Raw genomic sequence first — 23,865 nt, forward strand, 5'->3', positions numbered from 1 at the left:
ATAAATGGGGAAATTACAGAATAAGAAATCCTACAATATTTACTTAGAAAAAATCATTAGAGGCCAAATAAACTTCTTGTTTTTACTGTTGTGTTCCAGATTTCTTTGAGCTTCTAAATCACAGCACGAAGACACTGTGTCGAGATGCATATCTATGTGTTTAATGGTTAACATCTGCACAGCCTGAATATCCACACAGCACTGAGTAAGCTTCCAAAATCCTGGTCAGAAACTGTAGGGTAACATTACAGGACAATAAATGCCTCCTTTGTTCCACTCTCTTGGGATGTACTCATTGAAACAATATAGTGTGGTTCATTATTTGAGAACTGAAGACTTTAACACTTTTGAAGTCTATGAAAAAACCTGTTATTCCAGTGAACATGCATCAACTCCAGGGGACACCCCCTGGGAAAATGCATTTGCCTCCCTGTTTTTCTATTTTCCCCCATTCAGTTTTTCCCATAGAATTCTTCACTCATTTTTCTTTGCTTCTTTCCCTTTTTTAACGTAAAGAAAAAGGCCAATATAATAAAATGTACATTTCTATTATGCCATTGTCTTGGAGAGGCGCCCTTATGACTGCCGAAGTCAAGCTTTACTGGGTTGTTGTTTTTTCAATGAGTAGCCCTCTGACCAGTCTGCATCAGTGGACAGCTGGATTCCCTATTTGTCTTAGTAGCACCTGGAGTAACAGAATTTTTCATCCTCTCAATAGACCGACACATCCATAAACCTGTTGTGGCAGGCTCACCTTGATGTTGCTTTTAAGTGCTCTGGGTGAAATTCACCCTTGTTTAGAGGACCCACACAAGGTTTATGTACCACTTTAATCCCACTTAAACCCTATTTTGAGGTCATAGTCTCTCTGCACATAGATGAAATTGACCTACATTTCTGTGAGGCTATCCAACACTTATAGTAATATTTTGACCTTTTATAGCGTCTTTCTTACTAGGATTTCAAAGCCATTGACAGACACTAATGAAACCTCACATAACATCCTAGTGATAAGTCATTAACAGAGCCCTCTATTTCTCACTGTAGTTTTAAAATCACAGGTTGCTACTTTTTAAAAAATGCTTGTTTTCTCTACTGCTGTTTGTGAAAGACCCAGACAAGCAGAAGGGGAAACTAATTAACTGACTACAAAAGGGTGTCACAGGCCTTATTGATTGAAAGGGAAGGCACCTGTGACCAATTGTCTGTTGCTGATTGAGTGGAAAGAAAGGTGGCTGGGCTTCGTAAGGGCAGAGAAGAGAGAACCGGAAGGCGCTGAGCTCTTCCTGGAAAAAGAGAGTCCAGAGGAGTAGGAGACTGGCTGGGGGGGAGGGATAGCTCAGTGGTTTAAGCATTGGCCTGCTAAACCCAGGGTTGTGAGTTCAATCCTTGAGGAGGCCATTTAGGGAACTGGGGTAAAAAAAAACCCCACAGTATTCTGGGGATTGGTCCTGTCTTGAGCAGCAGGTTGGACTAGATGACCTCCTGAGGTCCCTTCCAACTATGATATTCTATGATAAAGCTGGAGGAAGCGTTCCTGAGAGGGGGGAGAAGCAGCTCAATCTGAGCTCCTGAGGGAAGCGGTTGGGGAAGCCCTCACAAAGGAGCAGCCTGAGTGGCTGGGCCCATGATGAGGGGTCTGAGTAACCCTACATGACTTCAAGGGGGGAGACAATATGGAGCAGCTGGGTAGGGCTGAAATCCTGTGTTTAGCTGGGGACAATTGAAACCAGAGCTTAAACAAGAAAGATTGTGTTAGAAAAATAGACCGAACTCAAAAAGGAGGGACTGTGCCCAATGGGAGACTGGGCTGAAAGAGACTGTGTTTGAAGCTGTTGTATACAAAAAAACTAGTCCCCAGGAAGGGAAAGTGTTATGTGACTCAGGCCTTGGTGAGCATATTGAGGATTTCCTGGGTGAAGGAAAATTAAGGCTGGGTTCTGCAGAATCATCTGAGGCCAGAAGGGGATGCTGCAGAGTAGGTGCAGCTGTGTTCAAGGGGAAACAGTGATCCTGAATATACCCAAAGTAATGCCATATGTATAAAGTAACCATACGGGGGGGGGGGCAATTCTCCAATGTCTTCTTACATTAGTTGTAGGTTGTATAGGTGACTACACTATTAAACATTGACAGAAGTGTGACTTTTAAGTTATCAGTGTCTTGTTAGAGGTGATAAATACAAATTGGGGATTCTGATGACAATAATGTGACCCTGAGATTAAAAGTTGCCTGGTGTCTGATTGCAATCTGAACCCTGAAATCTGCATGCGTAGCTTTCAGTTTTCCTGGTCTGTGATATAATTTAGCTATAGAAAACACAAGTTTAACAAGAAAAAATGTTTTTAATAAAATGTTCCTTTCCTCTGAATGTATATTTTTGTGCTGCATGTATATTTTTGTGGGCTGGAGAGCATGTGTGGTCTTATGGCTAGAACAGGAGAGTATAAGTACTGTACAAACTCTTCAACCACCAGCTCTGCCATTGACTTACTGTATGATCTGGAGAAAAGCACTAAACCTCTGATCTTCATTTTATCCATTTATACAAGAGAAAGTGCCTGTTTCACAAGGGTGTTGTGAAGCTTAGTTAATAAATATTTGAGTTCCTCAGGTGACAGATGGTCTGGCATTAAAATATTTCCCACCTAAATTTAAGAGAACCTTTGATATAGCTGAGGGATAAAAGGCATTGTATTCACTTACTGTACCATGAGTAACTAGCCCCTTTTGAAGGCCAGCATATGTTGGTGTAAAGTTTAATTTTTACCAGAGTAATTTATTATTAAATCGCATCTGTTCATTGTATTATCACCATAAAGGACTGCCTCGTTTTAGGGTGATTTAAAATGCTGTCTTCTTTTGGTCTACTCACAATTGGTCGACTGTAAAGTAAGTATAAAATGAATTCATTGCTGTCACAAGCTCTTTAAGGTGTGGTATGAATGCACATTTTGCAGATTTCACTTAATTTCTCCCCTTAGGCAAAATATTTATTTGTGTTATTTCATTACATGTAATTATTTTCTATCATTGTGCTCATCACCTTGGAAGCACTTACAAAGAAAAGGAAAGCATAAGAGCTTGTCAGAGTTGTGGCGGGAGGAGAGGGAAAACCAACTTTTGGGGGTGGCAATGCCATTTTGGAGAGATTTGAGCTACAGGACTTGAAACGGAGTGTGCTGCGAAAGTGAAGTGAATTGGCTTGTGGCACATGGTGGTGTGGGGGGGGGGGGGGGGAGGATAACTGTAATACAATAAATAATAAATTAATGGAGATATCCTATCTCCTAGAACTGGAAGGGACCTTGAAAGGTCATCGAGTCCAGCCCCCTGCCTTTATTAGCAGGACCAAGTACTGATTTTGCCCCAGATCCCCAAGTGGCCCCCTCAAGGATTGAACTCACAACCCTGGGTTTAGCAGACCAATGCTCAAACCACTGAGCTATCCCTCCCCCGCAATAGACAATGGCAATAGACCACCTAGCAAAACTACTTTTTCTATCCAAGCTGGGGTGGGATTGTCTAAGTAGGTGGGCTGTATTTTTCTTCCAGTAAATTCAGTGTATGGTTAGGAAAAATGTGCTGCAACAAATGGCTATATTAACATTACTCACATCATGGAATAACTTCCTCTAGAAATCCTCCAGTCATACATCAGCAGAGTGGATTTAATTTCTGTCCTACAGAGTGTAGTTTTGGTCTTTGCTAAGTATAAGTAGTATGTGTGCACAGGGGGAGGATGCTGATACTGTTCAACATTATACTTTGAAAAGGGACTAAAAATATCTTCGTTATTTTTTCACATTCTCAACAATTTCATACTTGTTTGCTCAGTTTATGACAGATGTCTTTTTGAACTGCCCGTCCTGCAAAATTAAGCCCTAAAACTTTGAGATCAAGCCCCAAGCAGTTTGGAGGCAGTGTGGCTAGTGGAAAGAATACAGAACTGAGATTCAAGAGACTGGGATTCTATTTCTGGCCTTCTAGGTGACCTTAGACAAGTCACTTCACTGCTCTGGGCCTCAGTTTCCCCATCTGTATCAGGGAGATATTAGCCTCCGTTGTAAAGTGATTTGATATCTACTCATAAATTCTAAGGCCAGCAGGGACCAACATGATCATCATCTGACCTCCTGCACATTGCAGGCCACAGAACCTCACCCACCAATGCCCGTAGTAGACCCCTAACCTCTGGCTGAGTTACTTGAAATGATCAAATCATGATTTAAAGATTTTAAGTTGCAGATAATCCACCATTTACACTAGTTAAAACCTGCAAGTGACCCATGCTGCAGAGGAAGGCAAAAAAACACCACAGTCCCTGCCAATCTGACCTGGGGGGAAATTATTGGCCGTTGGAGATATTTGCAGTCGCAGATTGGCTATGTGCCATTGTAGGCAGTCTATCATACCATCCCCTCCATAAATTTATCAAGCTCAGGCCTGACTCCAAGCTCTTCATTCAGGCAAAAGTCCTACTGACTTCACTTAGTTTTCCTAATTATCAGGGCCGGCTCTGGCTTTTTTGCCACCCTAGGCAAAAAAGCCACCCGCCGCCCCCCCACCCCACCCCACCCCAGCGCGGCAGGGGAGGGCGCCGAGCCCGGCCACAGGCCCGCAATCCCCGACCGGCCGAAGCGCCGGGGGGAGGGCGGAGAGCCCGGCCGGGGCCCAGCTCTCCCCGACCGGCCGGAGCCCCGGGGGAGGGCGGCGAGCCCGGCCGGGGCCCCGCTCTCTCCGACCGGCCGGAGCGCCGGGGGAGGGCGGAGAGCCCAGTCACAGCCCCGCTCTCGGGCCGGAGCGCCGCGCCGCCCCAAGCACATGCTTGGTGGGCTGATGCCTGGAGCCGGCCCTGCTAATTATCTTAATACTGGGACCCTGAATCTAAAACAGTATCTGGCCTGGATTATACAAAGGGTGCAATTAAACCAAGACTATCAATAAAGATAGGATAAGTTAGAGCATAACAAAATGTATTATCAGATTATGATGGCTGGCACCAATAAATTTGATTCACCATATCTAGCAGCATTGACTAAATAGTTTGTATCCATCAGCATGTGGCACGGGTCACTTGCAGGTTTTAAAAGGATCGTTCCAGTGCATTGTTTAATTGTGCAGAGTCCGATGCACATTTTGATCTACAGTAGCAAACGCACAGTTATGTGAATGCAAGAAGGGTCCCAAACATTAAGTTCTATTGCAGTGGGGTCCAGTCTGTGGCTTCTGAAGCTCTAAATTGTGCATTCCACAGGCACCTGGTAAGAAGACTATCTGTTTTGATTACAAATTGAACACATGGAGGGCACAACTCCAGGAACAGTTTTTAACCGGAATTGTCTGGATCAGTCTGTCACCATGGAATGGCAGTGGGTCTTCCGAGCTGTCCCAGGTGTGAGTTGGGTGTACTCTAAGCACCAGTTTGTTTCTTCCCTACCGCAACCACTCAGCAGTACTCCCCACGGGCAGCCTGTTGCATCACAGGGATGGGAGGAGAAAGTAGCCTTCCCTGAAAAGCTGTAGGACCCCCATAGGGAGAGCAGGACAGGAGTTTGATTCCTTCTACTTAAGCCTAGGGAAACTGATTGTGGACCCTTGACCTTTTTGAAATATTTTCAGTCTTAAATCTGAAAAGCTTGGACACAACACATCTATTGTACATGCTGGAAGGTAATTTGTTGGGGGGGGGGACAGCTTATAAGGGCTTCTCTAAAGTTTTTGTACCATTTTAACTATATCTGTGTAGAAACCAATATAGTTACACTGGTACATCCCTTTCCTATGGATGCAGTTATACCAGAACATCAATGTTTATATCAGTATAGCTTACTCCTATACCCTTATGGGAATAAGCTAAATGATAAGCACTTTTTCTATCACTATCACTGCATCCATACTGCAGGGGTTGTACCCGTGTAACTACTTCCCTGTACAATCACATGCCTAACCGAAAGAGTTAAATAGGATTAAAACCCTTACTTAGGACTCGGTCACAAGCCCTGCTGCATACCTGTCCTGGGGAGTAAGGGGGAGAAGGCGCTCCCTTAGTCCTGGCCTACACTTAAAGTTAGGTCAACGTAGCTGTGGCACTCAGGGGTAGCTCACACCACCTGAGCACCATAGCTATGCCAACCTAAATCCCGGTGCAGATGCAACCAAGTTGATGGAAGAATTCTTCTTCTTCGAGTGATTGTTCATGTCCATTCCAAGCAGGTGTGTGCGCACCGCGTGCACGCCAGCCGGAAGATTTTACTATAGCAGCGTCCGTAGGGTCGGCTTCGGCGCCCCCTGGAGTGGCGCCTTCATGGCACTGTATATAGGGGCCAGCCAGCCCCCCACCCCCTCAGTTCCTTCTTACCGCCGGTGACGGCTAGCTGGAACTTCGCTTGCTCTTCAGCAATCGTAGCAGTGTTCCGTCGTTGTTGTAAATAGTTAGTTATTAGTTAGGGGGTTTTCCCCAAGTTTTCATCGCCCCGCTGGGGAATGCCTGGGTCCCCAGGGTTCAAACTCTGCTGGGACTGCGGGAAATTCATGCCGAAGAGTGACCCGCACTCTTCGTGCTTGAGGTGCCTCGGGGAGCCACCAAAGAGACAGGTGCAGTATCTGCAGGGCTTTTCGCCCCAGGACTCTCAAAGATAGAGAGCAGAGACTTAAAGTCCTCCTAATGGAGGCGGCCCTGTGGCCGCAATCAGATCCCGGACCTACTGAGACGGCACCGAGCACTTCATCCTCGGTGCGCAGTGCTCCGGCACCGGAGATAAGTCGTGAGGCCAAGGCCACCAAACCCCGGCACCGGAGAGAGTCGGCGCACAAGAAACCATCCTCGATGAGGCACCGTTCCCCATCGCCAGTGCCGGTTAAAAAGAACAGGCCGGTGAGGGATCGTTCTCCACACCGGGACTCTAAAGGGCCGGCGCCGTCCACGTCTACTACAGGACAATTTGCGCCGCAGACCCATCCGGCCATCCCGTTGACTCCCGCCCCGGAGAGGGTACGGTCGAGTCCAGAAAAGCCTAGATCCCCAGACATGATGGAGGAAGTGTGCCTCCCATCGATGCTGGAGGCGTTCGAGGCCGCCTCAGACCTCTTGAGCCTCCCGGTGCCGGCGTCGCCACACCAGTGCAGAGAACCTCCGGCTACCGCTCGACCCCATTATCAATCTAGGGGCAAACCGGCAATGCTCTCGCCACACTCCCTGCGCCGCGCCACTCTAGCAGCACCGGTGCAGACAGCACCCTCTACGGCGACAGTGGGTACCGCGCCTCCCATGTCCTCCTACTCAGAAACCTCGGACTCGGAGGCGGACCTCGTACCGCTCTAACAGATCGAGGAGTAGGCGATCGTCCTCGCGTATGAGTGCCCAACCGTACCCACCGCAGTGGCAGCAGCAGCAGTGGCAACCGCCCCCCCAGTGGCCGTGGGCCTACCACCAGTCAGTGGGTCAGGCGTACAGACCCCGCTCACGAGCCGCATCTGTATCTTCGACGTTGGCGGTACCGCCGCTAATGCCACCACCACCGGCACCGCCCAGCCAAACAACGGCACCGACGGGGACCTTGCTCCCAACACCGCAGGCACCGTCCAGCACGCCTCGTCGCTCGGTGTCGACCCCGGTACCGGCCGTGGTGCCGCATCTTGAGCCCGCACTGGCCGCGCAGCCTGAGTACCGTGTGCCGCAGGCCCTCGTAGAAGGAGAGGGGGTAGATGAAGGCCCTCTTCAAAGGATCTCTTCCTCCTCATCTCCGGATGAGGCAGTAGCGGGTACATCAGTGGCACCGGCCCTAGAGGACAATAGGATCCTCCAACAATCTGCTTACTCGAGCAGCTCAAAGCCTCTCGATCCAGACTGAGGAGATCGAGGTGGACACGGATCCGGTGATTGATATCCTGACCCCATCAGGCCCATCCAGGGTACCCCTACTTCTCATAAAGACCATTACAGACACAACCCGCACCTTGTGGCAAACCCCTGCCTCATTGGCCCTTACGGCCAAAAGGACTGAGAGGCGATATTTCGTTCCAACCAAGGGCTATGAACATCTTTATACTCACCCTCCCCCGGACTCCCTAGTGGTTGATGCGGCCAACCAGAGGGAATGCCAAGGTTTTCAGGGGGCTATGCCCAAAAATAGAGAGGCCAAAAAGTTGGACCTGTTCGGGCGCAAGGTGTATTCAACGGGGGGCCTGCAGTTGCGCATTGCCAATCAGCAAGCCATAGTGAGCCGGTATGGACACAACACGTGCTCGGCTTTATCTAGGTTCACGGACCTCCTCCCGCAGGAGTCGCGAACTGAGTTTTCAGCCCTGGTTGAGGAGGGGAGAGTGATTACCCGGGCTTCCCTCCAGGCGGCCCTGGACGCGGCCGATTCGGCTTCATGCACGTTGGCAACTGGTCTGGGCATGAGGCGTGGAGCCTGGCTTCAAGTTTCCGGCCTCCCTCATGAGGTCCAACAAAAGATCCAGGACCTCCCCTTCGAAGGGCCCACGCTCTTCTCGGAGAAGACTGATAAGAGGCTTCATAGCCTAAAGGACTCACGGACCACTCTCCGTTCACTAGGCCTACACACCCCTGTCACTCAGCGTAGGCAGTTCAGGCCACCGCAGGCCCCTCGGCCGTACCAGCCTCAAAATCAAGGGGATGCCTTGCACAGAAGGGCAAGGACGGGCAGGAGGAGGCAACAACAGCAGCCCTTCGGCCAGTCATCTGCCCAACCAAGGCCTACACAGGGGCCTAGACCATCATTTTGATGGCTTGGTCGAGGACGACCTCCCAGTCAGAACCCTGGATCCGTCCAACCTTACCTTCTCGTCACGTCTGTCCCCCTTTTATCGTGCTTGGGCACGGATCACATCGGGCACTTGGGTGCTTCGCACGGTAAAGGAGGGATATTCTATCCAGTTCTCCTCCCTCCCGCCCCACCAGCCCCCCTCCCCGTCCCTCTTCAGGGACCCCTCTCATGAGCAACTTCTACTTCAAGAAGTTCAGTCCCTCCTCACATCAGGGGCAGTAGAGGAGGTTCCTCAGGAGCTACGGGGCAAGGGCTTCTATTCTCGATATTTCCTAATACCGAAAGCGAAAGGGGGCCTCAGACCTATTCTGGACTTGCGGCATCTCAACAAGTTTGTGAAGAAGCTCAAGTTCCGCATGGTCTCCCTGTCCTCCATCATTCCTTCCATGGATCCAGGAGACTGGTATGCCGCCCTCGACTTAAAGGACGCATACTTTCATATTGCAATAATCCCTCAGCACAGGCGTTACCTCAGGTTTCTCGTGGGCAACGCTCATCTACAGTTTACGGTTCTGCCCTTTGGTCTGTCAGCAGCCCCAAGGGTCTTCACGAAGTGCATGGCAGTTGTGGCTGCCTTCCTACGCAGGCACAGGATCCAGGTGTTTCCCTACCTGGACGATTGGCTCATCAAGGGCAGGATCAAGGTGCAGGTGGAGGCTCAGGTGGTCTTTACCAGGCAAACCTTCCTCGCACTCGGCCTCTTACTCAACGAGGCCAAGTCCACACTATCTCCAACCCAAAAAATTGAATTCATAGGAGCAGTTCTGGACTCGACACATGCCAGGGCATATCTCCCAGAGGCCAGATTCCGGACTATATCCAACATTATTCTCGGCCTCCAACATTACCCCACCACCACAGCAAGAAACTGCCTCAAATTACTAGGGCACATGGCAGCATGTACCTACGTGGTGAGACACGCCAGACTCAGACTGCACCCACTCCAGTCTTGGTTGGCAGGGGTTTATCGGCCAGTCAGGGACTCCCTAGAATCAGTGGTGACATTACCTCGGCTGGTGTTGGACTCCCTTCAATGGTGGCTCGACCCGCGGGTGGTCTGCGCAGGAGTTCCTTTTCTCGACCCCGAGCCCTCCCTCTCCCTGGTAACGGATGCATCGGATCGGGGATGGGGTGCACATCTGGGCGACCTCAGAACCCAAGGCCTTTGGTCACGAGAGGATCTTTCGCTGCACATCAATGTCAGAGAATTACGAGCTGTGCGCCTCGCATGCATAGCCTTCAAATCCCAACTGGCAGGCAGGTGCGTTTCTGTCCTCACGGACAATACTCCAACAATGTTCTATATCAACAAACAGGGTGGTGCTCGCTCCTCTCCCCTTTGCCAGGAGGCCCTCGCATTATGGGACTTTTGCGTACAGAACGTAATTCACCTGACAGCATCCTACCTCCCGGGGATGCACAACGGGCTCGCGGACGCACTCAGCCACTCATTCCAGGGTCACGAGTGGTCTATCCGCTGGGATATAGTTCTCTCAATTTTCCGGCTCTGGGGTCATCCCCAGGTGGACCTGTTTGCCTCCAGCGAGAACAGGAAGTGTCATCAATTCTGCTCCCTCAGGGGACGCAGTCCGGGGTCCCTAACAGACGCCTTTCTCCTCTCTTGGACAGACGGGCTATTTTATGCCTTTCCCCCGATTCCCATGATTCACAGGGTAATCCTCAAGGCCCACAGAGATCACGCTCAGCTCATCCTGATAGTGCCTGCGTGGCTGCGCCAACACTGGTACACGTCTCTCCTGCACATGTCTATGTGGGTGCCACTCAGGTTGCCCCTACTACCTGACTTGATCACACAGGATCGTGGTCGCCTGCTTCACCCAAACCTGGAGTTGCTCCACCTTACAGCCTGGATGCTCCATGGCTAACCCCCGTGGAGATGCAATGCTCTCATCAGGTCAGGCAGGTCCTTCTGGGTAGCAGGAAGCCCTCAACAAGGACCACGTACTTGGCCAAGTGGAAGCGCTTCTCCCTCTGGGCAACACAACGGGGCCAGGCTCCCTTGCTCGCCCCAGTCCCTCTTATATTGGACTATTTGCTATATCTGAGGCACCTGGGACTGACTCTCTCGTCGGTTCGAGTACACCTTGCTGCAATCTCGGCGTTTCATCCGGGAGAGGGGGGTACCTCAGTGTTTGCGAACCCACTCGTTGGACGGTTCCTTAAGGGCCTTGACAGACTGTTTCCGCACATCCGTCAACCTGTCCCTGCTTGGGACCTCAATTTGGTCCTGTCCGTCCTCACAGGGCCCCCCTTCGAGCCGCTGGCTTCATGCTCGCTGTTATATCTTTCATATAAGGTCGCGTTCTTGGTGGCTGTCACATCAACCGGGAGAGTGTCAGAACTCAGAGCTCTAACATCTGAACCCCCATACACCGTCTTCCACAAGATCAAAGTCCAACTCAGGCCGCACCCAGCGTTCCTGCCTAAGGTGGTTTCCCCATTTCACATGGGTCAAGACATTTTTCTCCCCGTATTTTATCCGAAACCACACTCCTCTGCGAGGGAGCGTAGGCTGCATTCCCTCGACGTTCGCAGGGCTCTCGCTTTCTATATCGAAAGGACAAGATCCTTCAGGAAGTCAACCCAACATTTCATCGCTGTGGCTGACAGGATGAAAGGCCTCCCGGTCACGTCGCAGCGAATTTTGGCTTGGATCAGAACCTGCATCCGGGTACAGTCAGGCCAATATACCAGCCCCGCCTATCATGGCCCACTCCACAAGAGCGCAGGCCTCTTCCGCTGCGTTCCTGGCCCAGGTCCCGACGCAGGAAATTTGTAGAGCGGCCACCTGGTCCTCAATCCACACCTTTACAGTGCACTATGCCATCACACACCAGGCCAGAGATGATGCTGCCTTTAGCCACGCAGTCCTCCAGTCTGCAGTGACCTCCGCCCCCACCGCCTAGCTTCGGGCTTGTGAGTCACCTGCTTGGAATGGACATGAACAATCACTCGAAGAAAAAACGGTTACTCACCTTCTTGTAACTGTTGTTCTTCGAGATGTTGTTCATGTCCATTCCAATACCCACCCTCCTGCCCCTCTGTCGGAGCATCGACAAGAAGGAACTGAGGGGGTGGGGGGTCGGCTGGCCCCTATATACAGCGCCATGAAGGCGCCACTCCAGGGGGCGCCAAAGCCGACCCTACGGACGCTGCTATAGTAAAATCTTCCAGCTGGCATGCACGCGGCGTGCACACACCTGCTTGGAATGGACATGAACAACACATCTCGAAGAACAACAGTTACGAGAAGGTGAGTAACCGTTTTTTCCACTGACCTAGCTACCACTGCTCTGAGAGGTGGATTACCGAACGCAGTGGAAAAACCCAGTCAGTCGCTGCAAGAAGCGTCTACAGGAGCACAGCTGCAGCCTTTCTCTCCTGCATGGGCTTACCCTCTCTCTTTACTGGAGCCGGGGGGAGAGAAGAGCAGTTACTACCAGGCAACTGCATCCTTTCTGCACAGACAGGGGAGAGGGGAAAAGGGTGGAGCCTTGGATCTTACTGTGCCTCTCCCCAATGGGCCCCGCCAGTGCACCAGAGCCAACACAGTGGGGGAAGTGATCTGCGCCAGTGAAACGGTTGGCACAGATTCATTCCCCTTGAGGGCAAAGGGGAAGCAGGAATCAGATTCTGAGACTCCGAGCTACATGCTGCCTCTTACTTACCTTGGGTTAGTGTGGGTTTCGGTCCAACCCTTAGTTTCTAATGACCTGATTCTGCAAACAGTTTCTCCTGGCTGTAGTGCTTATTACTGCAAGTAATCTTTTGATTATGTGATTTGCTTTGAACTCTATCCTGACTTGCTGTTTACACTTGCTCTCTGTCTGCTCAAAATAGATATTGTGGACCAGATTCTCTTCTTGCCTACAGCAGGTTTCACCGGTGGGTGTAATTACATTATTTCAAGGGCATTACACTGATTAAATCAAGACTAAGTGCAAGGAGGATTGGGCCCTTCACATTTAATAAAGAACATTTTATATTAAATGTGTTTCTCTTCTATATGAAACTCTTCCATAAGATAAGTTACATGACAGCAGGTCAGAGACTACTGTGTGTAATGTTGTAAAAAGCAAATTATTCATAAATTAAAAAGTTCTTTACTAAGCACAAATACAGGTATATTGAATGTTTGGGAGCAGTGTCAATTAAAGTCAAATATATATTAGAAGTAACAAAGCAATGTTGCTTTATTTTTTTACTAGGTACAAATTTTATAATTAAATAAATATTCTAATCAAAATTCAAAAGGTTTTAAATCCCCTATCAGTTTGTTTCTTAAATAGATGGGGAACGTCATTTTAACATGATGTAGATGTATGGTATTATAATGCTGGCAGTTTAAACCTGTAGGTACATTTAAGGAAACAACATTTCAAAGACCTACTTACCCTTGATAATTACCTGCAATCACTTTATGTATCAAGCTCTGCAAAAATGTGGCTGAAAAGAAAGGCCTCTGTATTATTTTCATTCAGGTTAAATCTTGTTATGCCATGTCTTTTTAAAACATTAAATCAGTCCGTATGACATCATATCTCAGACTTCATATGATTAATTACAAGCTCAGGTTAAACTATTAAACTGAATATGTGTACCAGTATGGTCAGCTTTAGATTTGCTAACTAAAATTGTAATGACGCATTGGGTCAAACCTTCCCATCTTTTTCAAAGCTCAAATAAATGGGCTTGGGGTCTATGGCAGTTCAACTGGGGGCAGGAGGAGGGAATAAAATTGCTTGAGTCCTGTTTTAAGATTGCTTTGCAAAGATTTTTAATATTTGGGCTTTTGCCCTTTTGTTTATAATACCTAAAGTCCTGAAAGATTTTGTTTAATTTTTTTTTAAAGGAAGCAGAAGAAACAATATTAGAAATGTCAAATCTCATCTTCCCGGGTATAGCTGGAGGAACTCCTGCAGATCCTAGTGTGTATGTATTGTAAACAAATGCATCTTTTCCCCAAAATGTTCATTAGGTGAGTTAAATGGGTATTGCCAAAATTCTAACCAACCTAAAACTCCCTTCCCCACTCAGCCGAGCTCTTGCTATCAGGGCCGGCTCCAGGCACCAGGCAACCAAGCTGGTGCTTGGGGCGGCACCTGGAGGGGGGCGGCGCGGCGCTCGGGCCGCCGGGGAGAGCGGGGCCACAGCCGGGCTCGCCGCCCTCCCCCCGGCGCTCTGGCCGCCCTCCCCCCCGCGCCCTCCCCCGGCTGCCGGGGGGAGAGCGGAGCCCCCGCCGGGGCTCGCCGCCCTCCTCCCAGGGCTCCGGCCGTCCTCCCCTCCGGCGCCCTCCCCCCGGCCGCCGGGGGGAGAGCCGAGCCCCCGCCGGGGCTCGCCGCCCTGCCCCCGGCGCTCTGGCCGCCGGGGGGGGGGGAGCCGAGCCCCCGCCGGGGCTCGCTGCCCTCCTCCCAGGGCTCCGGCCGCCCTCCCCCCCCTCCCCCCTCCCCCCCCGGCGCCCTGCCACCGGCCGCCGGGGGGAGAGCGGAGCCCCCGCCGGGGCTCGCCGCCCTCCTCCCAGGGCTCCGGCCGTCCTCCCCTCCGGCGCCCTCCCCCCGGCCGCCGGGGGGAGAGCCGAGCCCCCGCCGGGGCTCGCCGCCCTGCCCCCGCCGGGGCTCGCCGCCCTGCCCCCGGCGCTCTGGCCGCCGGGGGGGGGGGGGGGGGAGCCGAGCCCCCGCCGGGGCTCGCTGCCCTCCTCCCAGGGCTCCGGCCGCCCTCCCCCCCCGGCGCCCTGCCACCGGCCGCCGGGGGGAGAGCGGAGCCCCCGCCGGGGCTCGCCGCCCCCCCCGGGCTCCGCCCCCCCCCCGCGGGGGGGGGGGGCGGAGGCTTTTTTGCCTGGGGCGGCAAAAAAGCCAGAGCCGGCCCTGCTTGCTATGAAAGCTCAAATGTGCCAAGAAATAAGGAGACAAAGGTGTCTCTAAACCACCTCCCTTGATCCTGGAGCTAGCCAAGGTCTCAGCTGGCCCTTAGTATAAGTTAGAACAACTTATAGATCCTTTTAATGTGTTCTCGTCTGTAGTGGCCCCATGGAATCTTTGGAGCAGACCTGGATTGGCAGGAGGGGCTACACCAGTTGAGGTTTCCTTCAACTGTCCATTTAGGGTTTAAGGGCCCTTTGCACTGCTGCTGTAGTACAAAGGGACTTCAGTGGGGCCAAGAATCAGTCTGTTGTCACTTGTGATACCATAATTTCACTTGTTCTCCAATTACACTCTAGTCTCCCTAGAGTTGTAGGGACAGATCCTCGTGACTTCAGTGGAGCTGTGACAATTTATGCCAGCTGAGGATTTGTCCCTTACAACATTGAGATGAATTATTTCTAATGTAAAGAACAATCAGGAAAAAAACTTTCAGGCCTCCTTAAAAAAGCACACAAGCCCGATTTCTTTTCCTGTGCAGGTCACCCTTAATCCCAGTCCAAAAGGAACAAAAGGAACAAAGGCAAAGTTTGAGGGACCCAACATTTAATCTATTTTGTCTCTTTGTTTTAAATTTGTTTGCAGAGGCCATTGATTCTTTACCTGTGACTCTTCTAAAGAGATTATTTCACTGATCTTTTGTCTAGTTAGAACCATGCCAGCAACCCCACCACTAATGAACAACCAACCAAAGTAGGATAACTTCTGTGCAAACAAGTGTGGTTATATCTGCACCCATGCAGGCAATGGAGTGGGGGGTGAGAAACTGCATAAGGAAACAGATTTTCATTATGAACAAGGGAAGTAAAATATTATTAGTTATGAAAATCACATGCTGGGCTGCTGTAGGTGTGATCTTCCACCTTCCCCCCCGAGGACATTGGCTTACACTGGGAGTGGACCCTGCACTACTAATAGCCCAACAACAAAGGCACTACTTACAGGAGAGAGTGAGCCTCTCTGAGGCCCAATCTCTGGTGTCTTGTTGGAATGAGGTGGCTCTGCACCATCCCCTACTTTGGACTGTGGCATTAAAGACACAAATTGCCCATTGTGTGTGAAGTCGCTACGCTTTTAGGTGCTCAGGGCACCAAAACAAAACATTTCTCACATACAAAAGTGGACAGTGTGGGAAGAATTCTTACGAAATACTTGTCCAGAATTTCCATGCAACAAACAAAGCTTCTTTTTCTTACCTGGTATTTTAAGTGAAACACTAAACGAACTGGGATCTGGCAGTAATCCCTGTAGCACCGAGGAAGAACAGTATGGCAGTTTGCTTCATTGGTAATGATATTTTTTCAAACTACCTTCTTTTTGTAGTCCAGGAAACAAGCCAAAATCTTTACAATTACAAATTTGGTAGTGTCCTAAAAGCTAATTTGAGATCAGACAGGTGTAATTCAAATGCAGCACTAAACTACACAAGAGTATTTGTTACCGAGCACAACATGTAGGTAGGAAAAACAGGTGGAAAGAAGTGTTTATTGTGTTGTTTCAGTGATTTATAAAGCAACATGGCAAAAATCTACATTATGGAAGCAGTGGTGATTTGGTCATCAAGTAGATAATTTAGTTATAAATAGTGTTTTTTCAAAAAACAAAAATTAACAAGTAATATTTTAAATAATGCTGACCACTTCCACAGCAATTTTCAAATATAAAGGGCTTAATTAACTCTAACTGTAAACTGTACTAATCTTAAATAATTCTTGCAATATCCCTGAAACATAAGTATAATTATCCCTGTTTCAAAGATGGATAAACTGAGGTAGAGAAGTTAATTGGCTTGCCAAATGCTACATAAGGCAATCCTTGTCAGAGCCAGGATTAAAACTCAAGGTTTCACAGGTCTTGTTTCTGTACTAAAACCACTAAAACCATAGTTTTGATAAATGTTTTAAAACACTTTGATCATGTCTGTACTAGCCAATAAAACTATGTCTGAAAACAGTTTAGTTAGAAATAGATTTATTTAAACCAAGTTTGGATTGGAATTGACTCATGGTAGAAAACGAAGCAGAGAAAATCTTTCTCAGTTTTGGGGAAAGGTGGGTTAAGCAAAACTCTAATCAGTTCTACCATCAGGGGCGTCTCCAGGCACCAGTGCACCAAGCGCGTGCCTGGGGCGGCAAGCCACGGGGGGTGGCCTGCTGGTCGCCATGAGGGCAGCAGTCAGGCTGCCTTCGGCGGCATGCCTGCGGGAGGTCCGCCGGTCCCGCAGCTTTGGCGGCAATTTGGCGGCGGGTACACCGAAGGCGCGGGATCGGCGGACCTCCTGCAGGCATACCGCCGAATCTGCGTTACCAGCAGACCGCCCACAGGTGCGCTGCCGAAAGCCACCTGACTGCCGTGCTTGGGGCGGCAAAATACATAGGGCTGCCTCTGTCTACCATTGTAGAAACTCAACTGTATAATTTTAGCTATAAAATATTTTGTAAATCTTTGTATTTCCCATACCGATCAGTTTAATAGACTTTAAACAAAATACCTTGTTCTATTAGGATAATTTCTGTAAAGTACATAGTTTGTTCTATTTCACTGTTGTGTGTTATAATGATCTGGTTACAATTACTGTAATAGGACCAATTTGTTTGAAAAGTGTTTTCAAAATCCAACTGGCACGATAAATAGGCTCTTCACAGAATTCATCTCCAGTTTATTTGCATTGTAAGTTGATTCCCTGCCTGCCCAGGATTGTAAGTATAAAATAACTAGAGGAACCTGAACCTGGTGAGTATGTATTCAGCATGGCTCATCTATGCATCTGCTGCCACTACCCATGTTACTGGGGCTACACTGCTATTTATATTCATGCTAACTCAAGGAGAGCTGGAGCTGAGGATGTATATACAAGCCAGGCGAATCACACCTTAGATCCAGCATAGTTTAACAAAAGTTGAAATTCTGTTTCAGGTGAATCCAAATGCTCCTATTTTCTATATAAAAGCCTCCCAGCATTTAAAATAGGTTTTTTAAAATTTAAATAATTCTTAAAAAGAGTCTTTAAACTTAAATGGGCATCAAAGAAAGTATTGTCTTTTTCTTAATAATCCTTGGAGAGATTATTCTTGACTTCCTGAGTTTGGTAAGGTAACTAATTTCACATTGTCAGGTAACTAATTTCCCAATTAATATAAAAATATACTCAGATTTATTAGTAACCAGTTATAGCAAGGTCATTTGATTCCATAGTAGTACACAAAACATCTCACTATTCATGTAACAATGATAATCAGGAAATTACTACATTACATATTTGCATTTAGTTCCAAAACATTTGCAACTGAACATCACAAAAGATTATACCATCTTAAGCGTTTAAGGTATAAATAAAGGTTTTCACCTTTAAATGGAAACACAAGGTTAGAAGGAAACAGGATATTTCCTAACTATACTTGTTTTCCTTAAATTTATATGGATGAAGACTCTAGTGTGCTTATAAAATCAGTTTCAATAAGAATTAGGGGTGTCAATTAATCACAGTTAACTCAAAAAAATTAATCGTGATTAATTGCATTGTTAAACAATAGAATAACAATTGAAATGTATTAAATATTTTTGGATGTTTTTCTACATTTTCAAATATGTTGATTTAAATTGCAGCACAGAATACAAAGTGTACAGTGCTCACTTTTTTTTATTTTTATTACAAATATTTGCAACCTAAATTGATAAAAGAAATAGTATTTTTAAATTCACCTCATACAAGTATCGTAATGCAATCTCTTTATCGTGAAAGTGTAACTTACAAATGTAGATTTTTTTTGTTACATAACTGCACTCAAAAACAAAACAATGTAAAACTTCAGAGCCTACAAGTCCACTCAGTCCTACTTCTTGTTCAGCCAATCGCTAAGACAAACAAGTTTACAGGAGATAATGCTGCCTGCTTCTTATTTACAATGTCACCTGAAAGTGAGAACAGGCGTAGCTTGTGTAGCTGGTGTTGCAAGGTATTTATGTGCCAGATATGCTAAACACTTGTATGTTCCTTCATGCTTTGGCCCCCGTTCCAGAGGACATGCTTCAATGCTGATGATGCTCATTAAAAAAATAATGCGTTAATTTAATTTGTGACTGAATACCCTGGGGGAGAACTGTATGTCTCCTGTTCTGTGTTTTACTGGCATTCTGCCATATATTTAATGTTATAGTAGTCTCGGATGATGACCCAGCACATGTTGTTCATTTTAAGAACACTTTCACAGCAGATTTGACAAAATGCAAGGAAAGTACAATTGTGAGATTTCTAAAAATAGCTACAGCACTAGACCCAAATTTTAAGAATCTGAAGTGCCGTCCAAAATTTGAGAAGGATGAGGTGTAGAGCATACTTTCAGAAGTCTTAAATGAACAACACTCAGATGCAAAAACTACAGAACCCAAACCACCAAAAAAAAAAAAAAATCAACCTTCTGCTGATGGCATCTGACTCAGATGATGAAAATGAACATGTGTCGGTCTGCACTACTTTGGATCATTATCGAGCAGAACCCATCATCAGCATGGACGCATGTCCTCTGGAATGGTGGTTGAAGCATGAAGGAACATATGAATCTTTAGCGCATCTGGCACGTAAATATCTTGCAACGCCGGCTACAACAGTGCCATGCAAACACCTGTTCTTTCTTTCAGGTGACACTGTGAACAAGAAGCAAGCAGCATTATCTCCTGCAAATTGTAACCTAACTTGTTAGTCCAAGCGATTGGCTGAAGTAGGACTGAGTGGATTTGTATGCTCTAAAGTTTTACATTGTTTTATTTTTGAATGCAGTTATTTTTTGTACATAATTCTACATTTGTAAGTTCAGCTTTTGTGATAAAGAGATTGGACTACAGTATGATGTAAATTGAAAAATACTATTTCTGGTTTTTACTGTGCAAATATTTGTAATAAAAAATAAAGTGAGCATTGTACACTTTGTATTCTGTGTTGTAATTGAAATCAATATATTTGAAAATATAGAAAACATCCAAAAATATTTAAATAAATGGTATTCTATTATTAACAGCATGATTAATCAAGATTATTTTTTTTAATTGCTTGACAGCCGTAATAAGAATATTTCCAGAATTGTGTGTGTGTGGGGGGCTGTTTAAAGCTACAGTTTCTCTCTTTGAAAAGAAAAGGGGTGATAAAAAGGCTCTTGGTTTAGCTTTTCTGATTTTGAATCATCAGGTGCTAGACATCACTTATCTAGGAAAATCCTATAAAAAAAGAATATCTTTGCATTCTTTAATGAGGGTAATGTATGCTCTTTGAGAAGACTCTCTCCTGTTGATTGCCTTTAACTAAACAGTTCCCAAGATTACAAGCTACAGTAGCTTCACCCCAATTTGTAATTAAAGACTCCTACCAAAGACTCAAGGCAAAAATCACAACATTTAGATGTATCTTTCTAACATACTATAAAACTATATAGAATATTAAAGCAAAATAAAACTTTATAAAGCTGCATTCCAGAGTCTCTGCAGTCAGACATGGAGATAAGTACAATTTTATGGCCATGGAGGTATCATTCTCCTTGACAATTTTTATGTCTCTCACTGGTGGACAGAAAGAAAGCTGAACTTCTTTAGTTAGATTGAACATTTGATAAAATCGCCAACAAAAACCATAAGCATGTGAGCTATTGTTCTCCAAGCATCATGGACATGAAAGTAACTGTAAGTCTCTCCATCAAGTTTGTAATAGCCTAAAATTATAATGTTATAATTTATTAATAAACCATTTTTGCATCACTGAGTTTAGCCCCCACACCTGTCAGGTGAAATACCTACCTTGTACAGTATTACATGCTGGGGCCCTTCCAAATAACCATTCAGTTAAGGTGTCTGTGCTCAAATACTATTATGACAGAAGTATTTGAATTGCTTAATACATTTTTGCCTTTGTGTTTTTCCCCCCATCTTGGATTTTTTAGTGGAGAAATGGTGTATTTTTGATGTGATTACTTGTCTTTGGTCTTCAAGACTGCAGATTACAAGATGCAAAACTTAATTTTAGCCTACTTTGAAAATTTGGCTCTTAAACAGTTATTTAAAAGTGTATATATGGGAGGATCTCAAACATAAATTCTGCCCCCTTGGCACTTCGGGGCTTTGCAAGTGCTGATTCAGGTTCCAAGGCTGCCTGGCCTGCCCTGGAGGGACAGAGAGGCGAGACAATTAGGATGGACAGTTTGGTTGAGGGGCACAAGTGGGTATGTCACAACTGTGGAGGAGTTCACACCTTTGGGGTTCCGTCTGAATATTATGTCCATGTAGGACATTAAATATTTAACCTTTTAAAAAGCTTTTCTATTTATTTTTAATGGTAAAGAAAACACAGATACATATTAGTAACTGAAATTCTGTGAATTAGCTGTCTTTTACATACCCCCCCCCCTCGTTTTCTTTTGGAGACTCTCATTCTGGATAGGTGGTAGCCAATTAAGAGCATGGCCTGTGTGTCTCCCTTAAATGCACCCTGACCCTGCAACTACTGATGTTATACACAAGTTGTATAAAACCAAGGTAATTATTCTGGGTCCAAGTGGTTGAGTATGTGACTCTATAAAGAAAGTATCTTCAAGGAATTGGTACTGGTAACTAATCTAGTTTTTCATTGGAATCCCTGGGAAGCTGTGATAAGCAAGACGGTGGAACTACTGTATTGCTTTCCAACAAGCTTCAAGTAGCAGTGACCGATAATAAAAGATGATTGATAAATGTTTAATTTCACTTGTGTACATACACTTAAAAACGAACACAAAAAGGGCCTATCAAGCACTGACTGTTCAGCTCTTAAAACCTGTTAGAACCATAAGTGGTGACATTTTAAAACTCTGACTCAGAAGAATATAAAAGCTCCGCGGGCAGTCACACAGTGGGATGTTGCTCTGTGCCCTCTGTTTCAGCAGTAGGCGCCTGCTTAAGAAATAGTGTCACTGGGCTTCTGCCCTTTTGAGTGTGCTGGTTTTGTTATCTTATTACATGATTTTTTAAGGGAACAAAAGGGAAAAGAATGGCTGACGACCTCTGGGGTGCATCTCTGTTGACCTTTTCTAACTTCACAATATTGCAAGGACAGGCAGACAAAAGCTTCCACTCCTCCTATTGTGGCTAGGACCTGTAGGGGAGATTACTGGGCCTACCACACTCTAATACTGAGTGTGACTTGGAGCTCCTGGGAGAACAGGGGGATGGGTAAGTTAAAACACCAGGGATCTTTGTTCTGAAAAAAAAAAAAAATTGTCACCACCTACTGTGTGTGTGTGTGTCTGTGTGTGTGTGTGTGTGTGTGTTCAAAATACATATCTTGTAAGGAGATTCTTGTAAACTGGGCTTTGTCTTCAATTAGTTTTTTCTAGTTAATTTTAAATTATTAATATAGTTTATAGTGACTTTGAAATTTAAGGTTTTTTTGTGAGGTGGGGTTTTTTTGTTGTTGTTTTAAATTTTACTAACCCATATGTTGCTGGAAATGTTGCTAGGAAATTAAAAAAAACAAAACAAAAAAACCTGTTTGCAACTCAACATCATAGCTTTGAGCTAGTAAATGAGAGCCAAGAAGGTTAAACTTCCTAGCTTATTGTCATTGTCCAAGCTGAGTGAAATGTAAAAAAGTAAACATTTAGCAGAGTGGAAAAATAAATGATTTTAAACATTCTTTTAGTTTAAATAAACTCAGATTATTCATAATGTAAGTAAGGAATTATTTTTAAAATATATTGTAATATTATGAGCCTCCTCTGAATCCATTCACATAAGAAAGGAAGAAATGGTGTTTCTCAAACAATAGTCATTCCTTTTTCCAGATGGCAAAATTAGGTTTGTGAAGCTCTCAATCTTTAGAGTTCAGTGTAAATATCTTTGCTTTGGTGGGTTTAAGACAGGATAGTAACACTGGGCCAAATCATGCATTCCTGACTTAAACCTTAGTGATATTTTGTCCTGAGTTAAGACTGGCTGATTCTGATCACTGTTTAAAATGATACACTTCATGAATGTCCCTCTTTCTCTTTTTTTTAGTATAAGAATTATAGTCTAATGTGTATGTGCATTTGTTGGTTTTAAAAAATATATTTTAACATAGTTTTTGGAAAAGGATTCAAACTTTTTTTTTTAAAAGTCCTTTAATATTAATTGTGTATCTCCAGGTCTGAAGAACTTCTATAGCTCCTTAACACACATGCTCTTCCCAGTGACTGTCATCTTCAAGCTCAGTCTCTGAGCCTCTAATTATTTGCAGGTTTTTTTCCTCGAGCTTTTGAATTTCCTTAGTGTTCCAACTGAAGTTAGAGTTATTAGAGGTAGAAAAGATGGTACTGTCATTTTACACGGAATTTGAAGTATTACATAACAAATAATTATGTGAGTGCACAGATTGAGTCAAATTTTCTGAAGATGATGTAATTAAGTTTTGGGTTTTTAATAAAAGTGATAAATTAGACAATAGGGTAGCCCTATTGATAGAAGAGAGTTAAAAAGAAAAGCAGCAAAATTGCTAGAGTGCAGGAGAGATTTATTTATGAGGAAAGATTAACTAAGCTAAATATGTATAGACTAGATAAGTAGAGATTATGAAAATTGTCTACAAATATTTGAAGGATGTAACTGTCAAGGATAGAGAGGAATTATTTATTCAGGTGTAGAAGGATGAATTAAAAAAAAGAAAACAGACTGAATATTGGGAAATTCTTCTTGTCAGTGAAATGTATTAGCTGGGAAATGGGTGGAACCTAAATCACCTCTTTGGACTTTTAAAGTTAGATTGGAGAAACATTTCAGTATATAGTTTAGGGAACAATCCTTCATTGTCATAGAGATTAACTGGATGATCTAATATGCCTTTTAAAGCTCCAAGTGGTACGATTCAATAAAATACACCCTGGCTATCACAAGCAATTCTTTATAATTGAAGGTATCTTTGTGCCCATTCATTATTGGTCCTCAAACAGAGACTTGCAGGAACTGTAATTCACTAAAAATGCCTGATTTCCCCTCCTCCCCCACTCCAAATTATAGAATGAATGATTAGCCTACTGGTTACCTGTAAAATGTAGATAATGTATTATTTATTAGTTCCACCACAGAAATGTGTATTAGAGCCTGAACTACAGCTCTTTCAACTAATTTTGCTTAGGGGT

The sequence above is a fragment of the Emys orbicularis genome, chromosome 4, assembly GCF_028017835.1.
Source record: "Emys orbicularis isolate rEmyOrb1 chromosome 4, rEmyOrb1.hap1, whole genome shotgun sequence".
NCBI lineage: Eukaryota > Metazoa > Chordata > Testudines > Emydidae > Emys > Emys orbicularis.